Source organism: Pteropus medius, unplaced genomic scaffold (genome assembly GCF_902729225.1).
Source record: "Pteropus medius unplaced genomic scaffold, Ma_sr-lr_union100, whole genome shotgun sequence".
Lineage (NCBI taxonomy): Eukaryota > Metazoa > Chordata > Mammalia > Chiroptera > Pteropodidae > Pteropus > Pteropus medius.
The window spans coordinates 303,178-323,684 of record NW_024341372.1 but is presented as its reverse complement, the minus strand read 5'-3'; the positions used below and the strand labels follow the sequence as shown (position 1 = coordinate 323,684).

The window sequence follows — 20,507 nt, the reverse complement described above, 5'->3', positions numbered from 1 at the left end:
TACAACCAATTTTATAGAATTCCTGGAGTAGCAGATACAAAGGCTTGTCAGTTGAATGAGTCGGTGGCAGGATGCAATCCAGAGCTTTAAGCAGCATGGTACCTCTGGCATTACTATCTTTGCAGGTGAACTATCTTTATGGGTGACTTTTTATCCCTTGAACTAAGGCATCTTAGCACTTCATTCCAGCATGTTGTCACCATTCCAACCAGAAATTGACACAAATACTACTGTGTCAGGGTTGTAGCCAATTTTCTTAATGTAAGTGCTGACTTCCTTAACAATGTCCTTGTATCTCTTCTGGCTATAAGGTGGCTCAGTAGAATCCATCTTGTTAATACCCAAAATTAGTTGTTTCACACCCAGAAGGGCATGCTCATAGGTCTGTCCATTCTTGGAGATACCTGCTTCAAATTCACTAACACCGACACCAACAGCAACAACAATCAGGACAGCACAGTCAACCTGTGATGTGCCTGTAATCATGTTTTTGATAAAGTCTCTCTGTCCTAGGGCATCAATGATGGTCACATAATACTTGCTGGTCTCAAATTTCCACAGAGAGATATCAATGCTGATACCACACTCACCTTCAACTTTCAATTTATCCAAGACCCAGACATACTTGAAAGAGCCCTTCCTCACTTTAGCAGCCTCCTTCTCATTTTTTTTTTTGATATTTCTTTTGTCAATCCCACCACATTTGTAGATCAGATGACCAATTGCGGTAGACTTGCCAGAATCTAAATGTCCTTTCCCATTCGGGGCTTAAATTTAGTGGTGGTTTTCACAATGCCTGTGTTTTGGCGACAAACCTGTTGCAAAAAGGCCACCCCAATAAATTTTTAAAAAATAGAACTACTGTACAATCCCACTTCCGGTTATTTATCTGAATAAATGCAACATACTAATTCAAAAAATAATATGCATCCTTAAGTTCATTGAAACATTATTTACAATAGCCAAGATATGGAAACAACCTAAGTGTCCATCAATAGATGTTTGGATAAAGAAGTGGTACATATATACAATGGAATATTACTCGGTCATAAAAAAAAAAGAAGGAAATCTTACCATTTGCCACAACACTGATAGATTTAGAGGGTATTGTTCTAAGTGAAATAAGTCAGACAGAGAATGACAAATGCTATACAATCTCACTTATATCTCACTAAAGAAGAAAATACACAAATAAACAGAAACAGACTCATGGATACGTAGAACAAGCTGAAGGTTGACATTTGGGAGGATGGGTGAAAAATTTGAAGAGATTAAGAATTAGTAGTTACAAAATAGTCATGGGGATGTAAAGTACAGCACAGGGAATATACTCAATAATTTGTAATAACTATGTATATTGCCAGGTAAGTACTCGACTAATTAGGGGGATCACTTCATAAATTATATAAACATCTAACCACTATGCTGTACATCTGAAACTAATATAAAATAATGTTGAATGTCAACTGTAATTTAAAATTAAAATTAGTAAAATAAATAAATTACAAAACAGAATGACAACAAATAAGTGTTGGCAAGAAAGTGGAGAAAGGGAACCCTTGTGCACTGTTGGTAAAATATAAGTTGGTGCAGCTATTATAGAAAATGGTGTGGAGGTTCTTCTAAAATTAAAATAGAGCTATCATATTATCCAGCAATTCCACTTCTGAGTATTTATCTGAAGAAAATGAAAACATTAATTTGAAAATACATATACACCCCTATATTTATTGCAGCATTGTTTATAATAGTCAAGATATGGAACTAACCTGTGACTATCAATCAATAAAAAGATTAAAAACTCATGACATATATACACAATTAATGGATTGCTCAGCCATAAAAAAAATCATAAAAAAGAAATTTGCCATTTATGACTACATAGATGGACCTACTATGCTAAGTAAAATAAGTCAGTCTGAGAAATAAAAATACTGTATGATTTATTTTATATGTGGAACTAAAAAGCAAAACAATGAAACAAACGAAACAAAACAGAAACTGATATAAATACATAGAACAAACTGATGGTTGCCAGATGGGTGGGGTGTGGAGTGAAAGGAGAAATAGGTGAAGAGGATTAAGAGGCATAAACTTTCCATAACAAAATAAATAAATCATGGAGATGTAATGTAAAGCATAAGGAATATAGTCAATCATATTTTAACAACTTCATATATTTACAGATGGTTACTAGATTTAATGTGGTGACCATTTTGTAAAGTATTTAAATGTCACATCACTATGTTGTACACTTAAAACTAAGATGATATTGTATGTTAACTCTACTTCAGTAAAAACTTAATTGACCACAAATGTATGAGTTTCTTAACTCAGTGCTATTCTATTCAAATGGATGTCTCTATGCCAGTGCCACACTTTTGATTATTTTATTTGTGGTATGTATTGAAATCAAGAAATGTGTATACTCCAACTTTATTTTACTTTTTCAAGATTATTTTGGCTATTCAGTCCCTTGTAACTCATATGAATTTTAGGATCAGCTTTACGTTTCAGTAAAAATTCAATGGGCGGCGGGGGGGTGGGGTTTAATAGGAATTACATTGAATCTAAAGATCACTTTGGGGAGCATTGCCATCTAAACAATATTAAGTCTTTCAATCTATGAATACAGGATGTCTTTCCATTTATTAAAGTCTTCTTTAGTTTCTTTCGGCAACATTTTCAGTTTTCAATGTACAAGATTTTTACCACATCGATTTAATTTATTCCTAAATATTTTTTTTCTTTTGGATGCTATTGTAAATGAAATTTCTTTTGTGTGTTTTTTATTGTTAGTGTATAGAAATACAACTGAGTGTTTTATTTGCATTTGTCTTGTATCATGTACCTTTTAAATTCATTTATTAACTAGTTTTTTGTATGTGGATATCTTAGGATTTTCTCTATAAAATCACAACTTCTGGGAACAGTAATAATTTTCATCTTTATTTCCAATTTGCATGTTGTTTATTTTTCTTGCATAATTGCTCTGGCTGATAATTCCAACACAATATTAAATAGAAGTGACAAGAACCATCATTCTTGTCTTGATTCTAATCTAAGGGTGAAAATTCAAATCTTTCACTATTGAATATGATGATAGCCATGGGTTTTTCGTATATGTTCTTTATCAGATTGAAGATATTTTCTTTTAATTCTAGCTTGTTAAGTGTTTTAATCATAGAAGTGTGTTGTATTTTGTCATCTGTTTTTCATGGGTTATTTAATAGAATATATGATTTTCCTTTCTTTAACCTGTTGATATATCAAATTGATTGATTTTCAGATATTAAACCAGCATCTCATAAAAGCTAAATTCCACTTAGTCGAAGTGTATTTTTTAAACAAATCATTGTATCTGAAGTGCAAAAAATTTGTTGAGAATTTTTGTGTCTAGGTTCATGAGAGAATGGTCTATAATTCCGTGTGCGTATATGTGTGTGTGTGTGTGTGTGTGTGTGTGTGTGTGTGTGTGTGTGTGTGTCCTAACATTGATGTCTGTATCAGGACAATACTGACCACAGAAAATAAATTTGTAATTCTTGTTTTCACTTGCCTTTTGAAAAAAATATGTAAAATTGATGTTAATTATTCTTTGAATGCTTGATAATATTCTCCAGGTGAAACCATTTTGGACTGTAGATTTCTTTTTAGAGGGATTTAAATTACAGACACAGTTAGCTAGCTAATCTTGGCAAGATTTGTTAGCTTGTGGTTTTCAATAAATAGGTCCATTTTTTTAAAGTTGTCACATTTATGAACCTAAAGTTGTTCATAGTATTCCCTATTATCTTTTAATGGCTATAGGATCTATCATGCTATATTACATATACCAATTGCATTACATATACCAATCTGTTTCATTTCTGATATTGGTGATTTCTGTCTTCTGTATATATATATATACCTATATATATATATATTCCTTGAGTTTTATCAATATTATAAATTTATTCAAAAACCAGCTTTTTTATTATTTTTAGATTGTGTTCCTATATTGAATTTCATTGATTTTTGTTCTTATTGTTATTTCTTCCTTCCTCCTGCTAGCTTTGAGACCACTGTGTTCTTCTTTTTTTAGTTCTTTGAGATACAAAATTAGGTTATTTATTTGTGAACTTTTCTCTAATATAAGCATTTAGTAGTACGAATTTTTCTCTCAGCACTGCTTTAGCTGCCTGCTACAGATTTTGATATGGTATGTTTTCATTTACATTCAAGTCTATTTTTTTTTATGATTTCCTCTTTGACCCATGGATTATTTTATTTTTTTTATTTTTATTAAATGCATTGGGGTGACATTGGTTAATAAAATTATATAGGTTACAAGTGTACGATTCAATAATACATCATCTATATATATTGCACTGTATGTTCACCTTCTCTACCTTCCTTCGGGTAACTACTAAACTGTTGTTCATGTCCATAAGTCTCTGTTTGTCTTGTTGACTTGCTGCTTTCAGTTTTATATCCCACATATGAATGAAATCATGTGTTTCTCACCTTTTTTGTTTGACTTATTTCACTTAGCATGATAATCTCAAGATCCATCCATGTTGTCACAAATGGCAGCATTTCATCTTTTCTTATGGCTGTGTAATATTCCATTGTATACATATATACCGCATCTTTATCCAATCATCTATTGTAGGACACTTTGGTTGCTTTGACATCCTGGCCGCCATGAATAATGCTGCTATGAACATTGGGGTGCATATATCTTTAGAGATAAATGTTTTCAAAAATTTAGGGGTAGATACCCGGAAGGATTGCTGAGTCATATGGTAATATTACTCTTAATTTTTTGAGGAATTTCCATATTGTTTTCCATAGTGGCTATATCAATTATATTACATATACCAATTGCATTCCCACCAGCAGTGTATGAGGATTCCTTTTTTCTCAAAACCTCCCCAACAGTTGTTATTACTTGTCTTGTTATTGTTGATAAAGCCATTCTAACAAGTATGAGGTGTTATCTCATAGTAGTTTTGATTTGCACTTCCCTAATAGCTAGTGAAGTTGAGCATCTCTTCATATGTGTGTTGGCCATTTGTGTCTTCTTGAAAGAAGTGTTTGTTCAAGTCCTCTGCCCATTTTTTAATCAGATTGTTTGATATTCTTGTTCTTTTGTTGAGTTGTATGCGTTCTTTGTATGTTTTCTTTTTTATATTAGCCGCTTATTGGAGGCAATTTTTTTTTTAAATATCTTATTCCATTCAGTTGGTTGACTCTTTGATTTGTTGATTGTTTCTTTTTCTGTGCAGAAGCTTTTTTAATTTGATATAGTTCCATTCATTTATTTTTGCTTCAACTGCCCTTGCCTCTGAAGCCAAATTCATAAAATACTCTCCAAATCCAAGGTCCGTGAGTTTAGTACCTATCTTTTCTTCTGTGCAATTTTATTGTTTCAGGTCTTATATTCAGGACTGATCCATTTTAAGTTAATTTTGGTGTAGGGTGATAGCACTCTATTTTCATTTTTTTGCATGTGGCTTTTCAATTGTCTCAGCACATTTATTGAAAAGGCTTTCTTTTGTTCATTGTATGTTTTTGGTTCCTCTGTCTAAAATTATTTTTCTATATATACAGGGATTTATTTCTAGACTCTTAATTCTGTTCCATTGGTCTGTGTGTCTGTTTTTCTGTTAATAGCATGCTATTTTGATTATTAATACTTTGTATTATAATTTGAAGTTAGGCAGAGTGATACTTCTGGCCTTGTTCTTTTTTCTCAAGATTGCTTTGGCTATTCAGCACCCAAAATTAAATTTCCTTTGATCACATTATATTTGCCCTATGTCACTATTCATTGTGATTGGCTTTTTGCTACCCTGAGTTTATCTAATATTTACTAGTATTCACTTTGGTTTTTTTTGTATTTGTTTATTTATAATTCATTTTATTGTTATCAGTCCATGAATTAACTTAACTGTGTTCTTTAATATCCAAGTATATGATAAAACATAAAAAGGGCCTTGAGTATATATGTAATGTTTTATTAAACTGAGTTACAAGTACTTGAGTGTTCATTATATTATTCTTTAGACCTTTCTATCCATATAAAGTATTCTATAATGAGTTTTGAAATAGACACCATGCTGTAAAAGTGGAGTGGCAAGAACAGAATGCTAATGGTAGCACCCAGAAGAAAGGAGTAAACTCCTTGAGATACAGAAAAGGAGGCCAGGGGGGTTCCTAGAGAAGTTGGCATTTGAATCACTCCTACAATGAAGAGAGGGAATTAGTTATATGAGGCAGTAGGTTGGAAAGGAGTGTGCTCCAGATAGAGGAAGCAGCATTAAAAAGGCAAAAGGACTCTATTATTATGGAAAAAGCTACATGATAGTCCCAGCTGTTGGCCCCACAAAAATCACAAAGCAAGCTTGACTTTGTGAGCTCTTTGAGGGTATGGGAGGATGGCTACACTACCAATGCCAAACAAGCTCATAGGGTGAGCATTTTTGTTACATGCTATGTACCCAGCTCAGTGCTGCACGGAGATGATTGCTCCCAAAGCAAAACAGGAGTGAGAACCAGAGTCTGCAAGCAGTAAGCCATGAATGAAATGCTAATTTTGTTTTCATAACATGAGAACTGCTGAGAGCTTGGAGGAAGGGAAGGAGTGGATGCAAGAACTGGAAACTGGCCAGTTTCCTGTTTAGCTTTGAGAACAGGCTAAATTTTTCAGAGATATCAGAAGAGAGAACTCAGTGAGAGCTGGAATTGTCTGGCAATGTGCATGAAGGATGAGTAGGATTTAGAGCTCATTGATTTTATGTCATTTGATTCTTACAACAATTCTGTGAAGAAAGGTTTTAATAGTATCCCCAGTTATAGATGAAGATACCTAGCCCAGAGAATGGAATTGGCTTTACCTAAGGCCATCCATCTGGGTTTGGAAACTGGGTCCTTGTGACTCCACTCTTCCCACTGCACTATGGGGAAGAAAGGAATAAAATGATAAGCTGTACTTGCTTTGAATAGAAGGTGCTTAAGATAGGGTTGGAGAAATGGTGCCAGAGACACCTGCAGCACATGGAGTTGTCTGTTTCTCCCCCTAGTCCCCAATCCTGGAGCAGCTAGGTCTCAGAACTAAAACCCTTACTGCAACTGCCATACATGGTCCCATGGGTGGAGATGGTCTCCTCTCCCTTCATCCCAGATCTGGCCTAAACATGAGCCCAAAGCCCTTTCTCTCATCTTTTTCTCTCATGTAGTTGAGACAAGCTGGCATGTTCAGTACAAACTAAAGAGGAATTGTAACGCAGAAGCTCCAGGCCTGGAACCTGCACCTGGGCTTTGGATATTCTGAAAAAAAGAAAATCACCAGGAGGAAGAAAGGAGTGAGACGTATCATTTATTACTTATGAGGCAGAGTATCAGATGGTGTCCAGTCAGAGTATCAAGGAACCACACCCGTCTAAGAATAGCAACGTTTTATACCCACAAGCAGAAGGAGGGGTTATCTTATTCAGGGAGCAGCCACGTGTGCTGCTTGGTTACAGGAGCTGATAATGTCTATGGGAACAGCAGAGCAATCGTCTTCTCAGGTATATTGGAGCAAGATGTGCTGCTTGATTATAGAAGCAGATGACGTCCATGGGAACCACAGAAAATATCCTTGGGAGCAGGTACTGACTAGAGCCTTTCGTTTACAGCCTTCCTTATGGCTGCTGACCAGACAGCCAGCCATCTTCTAAGTATGTGGAGGGGCTATGTCCCGAATTAATCCCATATTCCACCCTGACATAGCTCTTTCACCTCACATTCTTTCCATCAGTCCTTTTGGAAGGGAGTTCCTAGGTGGTAAGGGCATCCGTGCATTGCATCCAGATACCACAAATACAATAAAGGTTACATCCTAACACTAGCAGCAATATACATAAGCTATACACCCCCATTACCAGGTAATGGCCCCACAAGCCCAGGGAGGACCACCAAGTGGTGAGAGGTTCTTCTCCAAGTGCTGCAATGTGTGAAGTCTCTGTTCAGAAAAACAAGGGATCAGGTCACATTATGAGAATTGGGAGTTGTCAGGGATGTGCACACAACATTCAGTATGGATAATAGCACAAGTACCCCACTGGATAGTTGTGAGCATGTCTAATGCCATACGGTTTTGAAGTACCATCTTCCTTGTCTGATACCTCACCATTGAGAAGGGAGATGGCTTGTCTGGTAGAATTCAAAGCTGTGGCAGCATGATTAGCTAGGGCATTAATACATTCTTGAGTAAGGATAGTACCTGCAAGAAGGCTTAACAGAGCCAGTGTGTTTCACGAACCATCATTGTGTTTCACCCAGTGTTGAGCCTTGAATGTGTTCCAATTATGGGATTCGTTGGGTAGAGTATCAAGTACTCATACAGGAATGTAGGAGTGTCTCCATGTGCATTTGCTGGTCCAATTGTAAGGCATATATGGCCAGATGAATTCACTACTTGCCCAGAGTGTCCACAGGGGACTGAGAAGGCTCCTGTGCTGTGTGAGGCATTTTTCTTACCCCAGTTGTCATTAGCTGTCAACATGGTGATATTCTGATAGAGGATTTTGGGCAACCACCCCATAGAGTGCTGCGTAGAATTTCCTGTCCCATTTTGCCTTTCAATATACAGGGGGTGGGCTGGTGGACTCCTATTTGGAGAGCCATCAGCCATCCTAGAGAATCCCAGATAAAGTAACTCAACCAGGGTCAGAAGTGATTGACCTGTTCCCAAGCCAAGGTGTACACATGTTGGATGGTGTTGAAAGTTGCATCTGTGTTGTTCCAGTTGTATAGCCATTCCCAAGTGGAAGATCCATTAGCTGGATCTATTCACCGGGGGAGGCCAGCTGACATTGTTGTCAGAAATTCCGTGCAGACCCAACACGTGAAGCAGTTGCTCACTGCTGCCATCACGCCAACCCATTGTAGAAAGGTGTTGCCTACAAAAAAAAAAAAAAAAAGCTAGGATGATATAGCAAGTGTTAAAGGGGTACCAGGAAGGATAAGTCCTGCCCATCCTGGAGGACACATACCACTGTTCAGTACTGGGTTAAGAGGGTAACAGTGACAGGGGGACTGTCCCAGACGGTGTACCAAGCTCGGTCCCAGCCAGGCCTCAAGGCATCCAAGGAAGTTACATGTAGTGATGGCATCCATATTTGCCAAAGAGAGGCAATGTATGCCCCCTCAACAATGGTTTGTGTACTTAAGTTATGACAAATAAGACATAGGGGCCAAGAGGTGGTGACTTCTGGTTGCAAGGTCAAATCTTTCTCTAAACCTTCCACCCAGGGGGCTAACAGGGAGCACATTGGGGTTCTATCTGTGCCGAAAAAGGCCATCACAGGGTTGTTTTGCCCAGGGGTATGTCTCAGGGGGCTGGCAAGAGCAGGTTGTTTTGTCGGCTCACTCCAAGGTGCATGGTTGACTCTGCAGTCCTGATTTGCAAGCACACTGGGGTGGCCTAGGGCCTTGTGAGGAGGCTGAGGTGTGATCCCAGCCATTGTCGTGGTGGCTCATTCATGACACGGAGGTCATCGGATAGGTGGGTGGACCAACACCCCCAGAAATGAGCGGTAGTTTTCAGGGAGTGCTTCTGAAGGCTGTTGTGTGGCTTGATGAGTCCCACACTGGTAGGTTTGTAGGGCAGATGGAAGCAGCGGTCCATACCCATGTCATCTGCCATTGTTGTCCAGTAAAATGGGTTCCTTGATCACTTTCAATCACTTCTGGTATACCATAAGAGTCACACAACTGCTTCAGACCACAAAGAGTGGCCCGTTATTTGGCCTTTTTGGAAGGATATACCTGCATTTTTCCCTTCATCGTATCAATGCAGGTAAGGGTGTATGGGGCTCCCTCTGACACAGACAAGAGTTCGATATACTTTTCAGAGCATATGTCCTTTACATGCTTCATTGAGTATATTCCTAGGTATTTTATACATTTTTACAATTGCAAAAAGAATGTTTTATTCTTTCTTCTTCTGAAAATTATTAGTGTATTGGAACGCCATGGATTTTCATACATTGATTTTGTATCCTAAAACTTTACAGTATTTTTGTTTCTAATACTTTTTTTTGGGGGGGGGTGACATCTTTAGGATTTTCGATATAATCAAGTCATCTGAAAAAAGTGACAATTTGACTTCTTCACTCTGAATTTAGATGCCTTTTTATTTCTTTCTCTTTCTTTGTATTGCCCTAGCTAAACTTTCCAACACTATATTGAATAATAGTGGTGATAGCAGACAGCCTTGTCTTGTTCCTGATCTTAGAGGAAATGCTTTTAATTTTTCACTGTTAAGAGTGATATAAGTTGAGGATTTGTCATATGTGGCCTTTATTATGTTGAGGTACTGTCTGTCTATACCCATTTTATTAACTGTTTTAATAAAAAATGGATGCTGTATCTTGTCAAATGCTTTTTCTGCTTCTATTGATATGATCATATAATTTTTATTCTTTATTTGTTTATGTGGTGTATCACATAATTTGATTTGCATATCTTGAACCATCTCTGTGCCCCTGAGATGAACCCCACTTGATCGTGATGTATGATCTTTTAAATATGTTATTGTATTTAGTTTGCTGGTATCTTATTTAGGATTTTTGCATCTGAGTTCATGAGAGATATTGGTCTGTAGTTTTCTTTTTTGTGTGTGTTATCTTTACCAGGTTTTGGTAGCAGGATAATATTGGCCTCATAAAATGAGTTGGGATGTATTGTCTCCTCTTCTAGTTTTTTGAAGAGTTTGAGGAGAATAGGTATTAAATCTTCTTTGAATGTTTGGTAAAATTCGCCTATGAAGCCATCTATCTGGTCCAAGACTTTCATTTTTCAAGAGGATTTGATTACTGATTCCATTTCATTGGTGGTAATCTGATGGTTCAGATTTTCTGTTTCATCTTGACCCAGTCTTGGGAGATTGCATGTTTCTAGGAATGTATCCATTTCTTCCAGATTGTTCAATTTGTTGGTATATAACTGCTCATAGTATTTTATTATCATCCTTTGTATTTCTGTGGGTCCATAGTTATTTCTCCTCTTTCATTTCTGATTTTATTTGAATCCTCTCTCTCTTTTTTACTTGATGAATCTGGCTAAGGGTCTGTCAATTTTGTTTAACCTTTCAAAGAACCAGCTCTTGGTTTCATTAATCTTTTGTATTTCATTAATCCGATCTTTATTGTTTCCTTCCTTCTAATCACTTTGGGCTTTGTTTGCTGTTATTATTTTAGTTCTTTTAAGTGTAAGGCTAGATTGTTTATTTGAGCTTTTTCTTGTTTCTTGAGGTAGGCCTGTATTGCTATGAATTTCCTTCTTAGGACTACTTTCTCTGTGTCCCATAGATTTTGAGTCATTGTGTTTTCATTTTCATTTGTCTCTAGCTATCTTTTGATTTCTTCCTTGATCTCATTGATAACCCGTTCATCATTTAGTAGCATATTATTTAGCCTCATGTGTTTGTGTATTTTCCATTTTTTTTTCTTGTAGTTGATTTCTAATTTCATACCCTTGTGATCAGAGAAGACAATTGATATGATTTCAATCTTCTTAAATTGATTGAGACTTGATTTGTGCCCTAACAGGTGGTCTATCCTGGAAAATGTTCCATGTGCACTCGAGAAGAATGTCTATTTTGCTGCTTTGGGGTAAATGCTCTGAAAATATCTATTAAATCCATCTGGTCTAGTGTGTCCTTTAGGCTTATTGTTGATTGCCTGGAATATCTGTCCATTGGTGTCAATGGTGTATTAAAGTCTCCTACTATGAATGTATTACTGTTTATCTCTCCTTTGATGTTAGTCAATAATTGTTTTATGTATGTAGGTGCTCCTATATTGGGTGCCTATATGTTTACTAGGGTTATGTCCTCTTGATTTATAAATCCCTTTACCATTATGTATGTTCTGCGGGTTTGGGGTACCGAAGCTTTGGGTGCATGGTTCTGGCAGCTGGAAGAATATGCGAGGGGCCATGGGCAGATGTGACATAGCTTTAGTCAGGCATAGCAGGACACAGCAAGGCATAGGCACAGCTCCAGCTCCTCTGCCTGCACAGATGTGGCTGTTCTTATAGTAAGGTGCATAACAGTGGCTTAAGGCCAGACACTATAATTAATCACAATCAGTCATAGTGATCATGCATTCCACTGGTTGTATAGGACTCTATATCTAAGGTTACATAGGATGCTATAGCTAAGGTCACCTGGAATGCTGCAGGTAAAGCCATTCTGAAACCACATGCCTTGCTGGGAGGGAGCCTGACTGTATCCATTTTGTTTGTCAGTTCCCTCACCTAACACTCTACACCTTCAAGCTTCCTCCTTTATCTAGCCATGGGTTTTGTTGATGGCCGTGACAATAGGGCAGACCCTTGTATCCACATCCTACAGTAACAATATAGGAAACAACAGCATGTCACCAAGACACAGGCCTCTACCCCAAGGACAGAGAAGACCCATCACTATGTTGAGGAGAGGTTAGTCTACCACTCTTGGAGGGGGTCACCAGTTAGTTGTTGGATGGCCTGTATCTCTTGGTTCAGCCCTCCTAAGTCTTGGGTGATATTTTTCTTATTGTCTGGAATGTATACACATTATTGAGTGTGGAGGATTGCATAGGTTCCTCCTTGAGTTGCAGTTAAGATGTCTAAAGCCATCTGGTTCTGTAGCACTATCTTGCATAATCCTTTATCTTTCTGTGGTGTCTGTCATAATTCCCCCTCTTTCATCCCTGATTTTATTTATTTGTGTCCTTTCTCTTTTTTCTTTAGTGAATCTAGCCAAGGGTTTGTCGATTTCATTAACTTTTTCAAAGAACTTGCTCTTCGTTGCATTTGTTTTTCCCATTTTTTTTTAATTTCATTTATTTCTGCTCTAATTTTAATTATTTCTTTCCTTCTGCTGCCTTTAGGCTTCATTTTTTTTTCCTTTTCTAGTTGTTTTACGATGAATTGTTACATTGTTTATTTGGGCTTGCTCTTGTTTTTGGAGATAGGCCTGTAATGATATGAACTTTCCTCTTATGACAGCTTTTGCTGTGTTCCAAAGTTTTCATGTTGTACTATCATTATCATTCATTTCTATGTATCTCCTGATCACTCTTTTTATTTCTTCTCTGACCAAGTTACCCTTAAGTAGCATGTTGTTTTATCTCCATGTATTTGTGTTTCTTCCTGCTTTCTTTTTAGCAGTTGATCTCAAGTTTCTAAGCATTATGATTGGAAAATATGGTTGGTATCATTTCTACCCTCTTATATCTGTTGAGGCTAGCTTTGAGTCTCAGAATGCGGTCAGTACTCGAGAATATTCCATGTGCACTAGAGAAGAATGTATAAGCAGCTATTTGGGGATGGAAGGCTCTGTAAATGTCAATTATGTCCAGTTGGTCTAATGTGACATTTAAGGATGTTATTTCCTTATTGCTTTTCTGTTCAGATGATCCATCTAGATCCAACAGTGCAATATTTATGTCCCCTACTACCATAGTGTTTTGGTCTGCTTCTCCCTTTAGTTCTGTTAGTAATTGCCTTATATATTTCAGGGCTCTCTGATTGGGAGCATAGATATTAGTATGTGTTATGTCTTCTTGCCGTATGATTCACTTTATCATTATGAAATGTCCCTCAGTATTTTTCTTTACCTTTTAAGTTTTGAAGTCTATTTTGTCCAATATTAGTACCACTACTCCCTCCTTTTCTCTGAATGCCATTTGGTTGAAATATCATTTTCCTGTTCACTTTGAGTCTATATTTGTCTTTGGAGCTGAGATGTGTCTCCTGGAAGCAGCATATGGTTGGTCTTTGTTTTTTGATCCATTCTGCAACTGTGACTTTTTATTGGTGAGTTCAGTCCATTTACCTTTTGTGTGATTATTGAAACATGAGGTTTGCCTATAGACATTTTATCTTTTGCTTTCTGGTAGCTCGGTGTTTCCATTGCTTCCTTGTCCTTGTATGTCTGTTTTTGTTGTTGTCGTTGTTGTTATTGTTGTTTGTTTGTTTGTTTGTTTTAATTTTTGTTGGGTGTTGTGGATTTTTCCTCTGGTCCTTCTTGTTTTATGTTATATACTTAAGTTCTGAATTTTAGAGTATGATTATCATTATGAATATGTAGAGGTTATATATATAGTGGGCTCTTTTCTTCTACGTGTGCCTTATCTCCAATCCTCGTGCATATTTGGATCTTTGATTCTCCTTTTTTCTGTAATTTTCCCTATGTTTGATAAATGTTCATTACTAAGTTACAATAGCAAATCTCTTCTTGTTGTTTAAGCTTATAATGCTCTGTTCTTAATTAGGTTTGCACTCCTCTGCTTCTATCTTCCTGCTACTCACTTTATTTATAGTTATGTATTTTTTAGGGGGTCATTTTATTTAGATGAACTGACCCCTTTCACTTTTTCCTGTAATGCAGGACTCATTGTGGAGATTTCTCTCAATTTTTGCATGTCTGGAAATGTTTTTATTTCTCCTTAATATCTAAAGGAGAGCTTCGCTAGGTACATTATTCTTGCCTAGTAGTTCCTTTCAATTAATAGTTTGAATATTTGATTCCACTCCTTTCTAGCATGTAAGGTTTGTGCTGAGAAAACCAACGATAATCTTTCATTCTCTTTGTAGGTTACTGCCTTTTCCATGGCTATCCTGAGAATTTTTTTCTTTTTCATTGATTTTTGATAATTTTAATACAGTATGTCTTGGAGAAGGCCTTTTGGGGTTGAGGGAATTGGTTGTTCTGATGATTTCCTAAATTTCAAGCTCAAGCTCACTTCTTAGATTTGTAAAAATCTCATCAGCTATATGACTGAAAATGCTTTCTAAAACATTCTCCTGTTCATCCCCTATGAGAAGGCCCATTATTCTTATGTTTCCTCTCCTGATGGTATCAGCTAGTTCTTGTATTTCTCTTTTATTATTTTTCATTATCGGTTTCTCTCTTCTTCTGATTTATATCTAGATTTCTGTCTTTAATATCACTAATCCTTTCCTCCATTTGGTCGATTCTATTTCCCAAGCTTACTATTTCATTTTTCATCTGTTGCAGTATATTCTTCACCTCCAGAAATTCTATTTGGTTCTTTTTGAGGGTGTCAATCCTCTTGGTAAAAACTCATTCTGCTGATCTAGTTGTTTTTTCAATATCTGGAATTGTTGAAATGAATTATTTTGTAGCTCACTGAGTTTTTTCAGAAGTACCATCCTGAATTTTCTGTCATCTAAATTGCATATTTCTATGTCTCTAAGCTTATTTTCAGGAGATTTTTCTCTTTCTTTCTGAGATGCCTTGTCACCTTGGTTGCTCATGGTGTTTAAGGAACTATTTCTCCACCTGGGCTTTAATGGAAGTGTATTCTGCTCCCCCCCCCCAGAAAGAAGCTTATGTAACAGTCTCTCTTTAACCTGTTACAAAGAAGACATTTTTCTTTGGGTTTCCAAGATATAGTGTCTAAGCCTTTGGGATCACACTTCATATAAAGCCTTAATAATGCCTTTTTTTTCTTGTAGATGTTGTATCACACTCGCTACCCTCAGTCTCAATCCTTGTTAATTTTAGGGACAGTTTTGGTAGTGTTTGCTCAGATTCCCCTTGGGCTCTATGGTGTTCAGTATTGGAGAATATGGTGGGAGGGGCCCTCTGGTTTGCGGCATGGAGGCTGCAACTCAACCTCATGTTTTTAAACCGCTGTTGCTTCTCTGCCTTCCTCACTTCTCTGCTTTCTGCCCTGATCTGTGGACATTGCCGCTGCATGGAGCTCACAGCTCTCTCAGGCAAGACTGTTCAGGGAACCCACAGCACCTTCTCCTCCGCCCCCCCTCCTCCTGCAGGGAGCTCCAGCTGGGAGAAGCAGCTTCTTTTTTTTCTCCAGGTATACCACCCATCTCCCAGGGGTTTGACTTGTGGTAGCTCTTATGTGCAGATCCCTTGCTCAGACGTGCTTGTGTGCAGGTTGGGTGCATTTTATTGAGTTTGAGATGTTCAGCTTATTATCGTTTCAAGGGGAGAGATCTGGGGACATCTCTCACTCTACTATGTTTCTGACGTCACTCCTCATTATGTCATTAGAGCTTTTCCTCCGTTTTTTTTTTTCTTTCATTTGGGACATATTCTTTTGTCTCCCATTTTGTTTAGCATTCTGAATTTTTATTTTTCCTCTGAGTTAGAGGAAATAGCTATCTCTTTCAATCTTCAAAAGGTTGTTTTGTGTCGAAGCGGCCTCTTTGGAAACTGTGTGCAGGATGGTTTTGATAGGTTAGTCAGAATTGGGGCAGGCTTGTGCAGTGCTTGGTGTGCCACCTGATCAGAAGGAGAGGTTTCCAGTTGTGGTAGCCTGGTGTACATTCATGCACAGTAGCTCCCTGTTGATCTTGCTGTCCCTGATCAAAATGGAGTCAAGGCTCTGTAGCCTGATGTGCATATGCTTCCTTGCCTTTCTGATCTAGGCATGAATTCCCACTGTGTGTGTGACACACCCTGTTGCTTTAATTGTCTTTTTCCAAGCCGATTCAGTGCAGGGCTACCCTATATTTGTGTGCATGTGTGTGTACGTGTGTGTGTCACAGACCCTACTTGTTCTGTACTTTCTCCAGATTGGGAATCTTTGAGTACACATGTTGCCATGCCCTACTAGTTCTGCACTTTCTTTGTATGGGTCAGCCCTATGTGTATACACCATGATGCCTTGGTAGTTCTGTATTTTCTTTGGTTGTGGTAGTCCTATGTGCACATGCATAAGCTCCCTACTAGTTTCACACCTTCTCCTGATAGGCTGGCCCTAGTATGGACACTCTGGTTCTCTGCTAGTTCTATACTTTCTCCAGTTAGGGCATCCCTATGTGCATATTCAGCAGTGTCTTACTAGTTCCTCCCTTTCTCTGGGCAGAGCAGCCCTATGTGCATGCACGGAAGTGTCCTACTAGTTCCACATTTTCTCCAGGTGAGGCAGCTATATATACATGTACAACAGTACACTACCAGTTACATACTTTCTCTGGACAGGGAAGCCCTATGTGCAGGCACCACAGTGCTCTGCACTTTCTCTGGGTAGGACAACCCTATGTGTATGTGCAGCCCAGTAAATGTGAGCAGTAGCACATTGTTGTAAGTGCTGGATCAATTTCCAAGTGAAGAGGCCCTGTGTATGTGCACTCTAGCACCCTCTTGTTTCTGCCATGGCTAGCTCTGGGAAGGGTGGCTGGGCACATGTTACAGCAGCTCTGCAGGTTGGCCAAGGCACCTGAATAGAGCTCTCTCTTGCTATCCAAGTGCAGGGGAAATGTAAACAATGCCATTTACTGGTATCTCTGGTCCTGGAGGTTTCCTTCAGCTTTGGGAGAGCTTTCACAGTTCCTCAATCTTCTCTTTGTCATCTTTCTCTCTTGCTTGGTGTGTAGAAGCTTTTCAATTGGCCCTCAGTTATCTCTCAGGAGGAATTGCTCTAAATATAGATGTATGAATAATGTATTCTTCGGAGGGGCAAGCTCAGCATCCTCCAATGTCCCATCTTGAACCCACCTCTTCTTAGTGTCTTTAGATGATTCTTGGTTTCAGGCCTCTTAGAATTCCAGTCCAGGGATACATGGTAGATAAAGAGTAAACTCAAGGAACTCACTACATTGTTGTACCTCAAATCCTTAGATTTTTAGGCCATTTGGCATCTTTTATTCCTGCTTTCAGAGTTCTTTTATCATTTTCCATTGAGTCATTTCTAGGGCATTTAGTTGTTTTAATAGGGGATTAACAGGGAAATGAAAATCTATGTCATTTTGTTAGCATTTACTTTTTATTCTTCACAGTTGCATTATTTATTTCTCCTGAGTCAGCTTGTTCCACCAAATTCGTATGTTGGCAGTCCCACTAGTCATTGGATGTCATCATAAAGAGTTTAGAAAGAAATTGGTAGTGCTATTCATTTGAGAATGCTATTTAGTCAGCAACAACCTTAAGCAAGGACAGAACAGTTTATTGCTTTTTGTTTGTATTGAGGGAGAATGTGTAGGGAATAGATTTAATTTGAGATCTGCTGGAAAGTCAGGTTTCAGTATTGATTGGTGATTTGTGTAGTCCTCAGGGCAGCCATCTATGACAAACAGTAGTCCCAGTCTCTGGTCCTTTTCCCTTTTCATGTGCATCACATCTAACCGGCAGCTTTTCAAAAAGCTGCTAGATTTGGCATTGAGTTGCAGGTAAAAACCCTGGGCCTGCCACCAACTCTTCTGCCATTTCCAGGTACAGTCTCTTTGGTTGCAGCGTTCTCATATTTAGCATTTCAGTTCCACTCAAAGAGCAAGGCAGCTATATATGGTTATGCAGGTTGTAATCTGCACAATGATACCCAAGCAATGTGTCTTGGTATATGATGACCCATCCATCTTTTTCTAAAGAAAAGGACATTTTTCTGTAATTCACACAAAGATGCCAATTGGGCTACTGGTAGCCTTGTCAATGTTCATCCCTCTCTAATTGACCATGATGCCTATGGGAGCCTAATACTTCTAGTTGGAAGCATTGTCTTGAGAATTGCTCTGACAGTTATGGAAAAGAGACTTAACAACCTTTCTGAGCATCATTTTCCTTATTTATATAATGACAGTAATAATGCTAGTTTGCATGAACATTTAAGTAAAAATAAATAAGACTGGATACATACAAGTCATTTTGAATTGTGAAGTTCTATACAACTGGTTGTCATTGTACTACAGTTCATATGTGGAAATAAAATAGACATAAAACATCACCAACCAAAGAAAGGAGGAAGTATAAAATAGCACAAAGGACAGGGCAATGGGACAGCAGTAATAATAACAGCTAACTCTTTTAAAACCCTTTACATGTGCCAGGCTGTTCCAACCAGTTTCTGTGTAAAAATTATTTTACCATCACAATTCTATGTGGTGATTATGTCTTTTCGTAATGAGGAAACTGGAGCACAGAGAGATTTAGTAACTTAACCAATAGCAGAGCTGGGATTCGAACCTAGAAAGTCTGGCCTCTAGAGGCATTTATTCTAACTACAACCCTTAAAAGTTCAGAGATGGAGGGCTTGCATACTAGCATGTAGACATAAAACATCACCAACCAAAGAAAGATTTGGCTTTCTGGCAAAATGAGATCTGATAAAACCGGGGAATATGAGTATAATTTAGATGAATTGTGTTAGAAAGAAGGTATTCCAGTTAGAAAAAGGCATGATGGACAAAGGCAGAGGAGAAAGAAGGCCAAGAACTGTTTAACAGTTGGGAGATGAGACAGATTTGGCCATAGTGGGCTATGGCCACTAATAATTGTGGCCTACTTTCAGGAAAAGGCTTAAAAGTTTGTTCCCACTGGGAGATAATATGATACTTGGTATTTATAACCTCTTTCAGGTTTGGCTACTTTTACACAGGAGATGAATCAAGCCACAAAAGAATAAGTGGTAATGGTAGAGAGTAAGGCATTTTCTACCTGTCATAGGAGCCATACACCTTTAAATGACACAACAACAAGTCAGTGGTCCACTTTGTTACAGAGGCCTGGGATCCTCAGAGATTACTCTGTATCCCCCCATTCCCTGAACCCACTCAAGCTCATTCAAGAGGGAGTGGAGGAAGCTGTAGCATTTCTGCAACTTGGAAAAGTCTAGATGTTACTGAATCAGATTCCAGGAAAAAGAAAAAAAAAAAACATTGTTTATTTTGTTTCCTCAGGCCTGGTGTAGAATAAAAAGAGATCTTAATCTAAGTTACCACATAAAAAAAGTCTCATTAAATATCCATTAAGAGCTCTGTTAAGATGGTAAAAGACTGGAGCTCTTGCCCCCAGATTATAACCCATGGCTTGGGCTCCAAAGGTCCTGGGACCCAAAAGAATCTGCATAACAAGGAAGGTCCCTTGGGGGAGTACCCACAAGCATTAACCTCCACTCAGGGCTGCCAAGGATTGTTGGGTGAGAAAGACAGAGAGGGGAAGGTTCTGTTCTGCCACAGGGGCTCAGAATGAAGAAAAAAAGGAATAGTAAAAGATTCAGAGTCCTGATGCCAGTACAGTGCCCCAGGGTCCAGAGAAAGTAATTGCTTTCTGCTGTCCCTCCCCTACTACAACTGCTTTGGGAGGCCAGGAGACCTTTCATTCTTTTTTCTTTTTTCTTTCTTTTCTTTTCTTTTTTACATATGAGGAAAGTGAGTGATAGTGTAGAGAAGAACTAGTCTAGGGGTCACACAAGATTCTTTAGACAGAGAGCATGATACCTCAAAGCCTTAAGTTGAACTACATGCAGTTGCCATTTTCATAGGCCAAAAATAGTCAAATAAAATATTAAAGCCAGAAAGAGTTATAGGTCATCTAATCCAACTTTCCTTATTCATATTCATCCTACGAATAAAGAAATCGAAGCACATAGATTACTCTTCCAAAGTTATACAAGTCTGTAGAATTTACTGGGGCTTGTGTCAGTGTTAGCAGTGAAGACATGTCACATTGTAAATATCTCTAGTGGCTTTCCCTAATCAGATTAGAAACTGCCTGCTAAAAG

The 20,507-nt window shown here is 38.0% G+C and overlaps 1 protein-coding gene across 2 annotated transcripts in view; it reads left to right on the top strand.

The window, feature by feature from the left end:
• LOC120592792 (vascular endothelial growth factor receptor kdr-like) overlaps positions 1 to 20,507 on the top strand; it is a 309,580-nt gene that overhangs the window by 223,823 nt on the left and 65,250 nt on the right. The window lies entirely within an intron of this gene.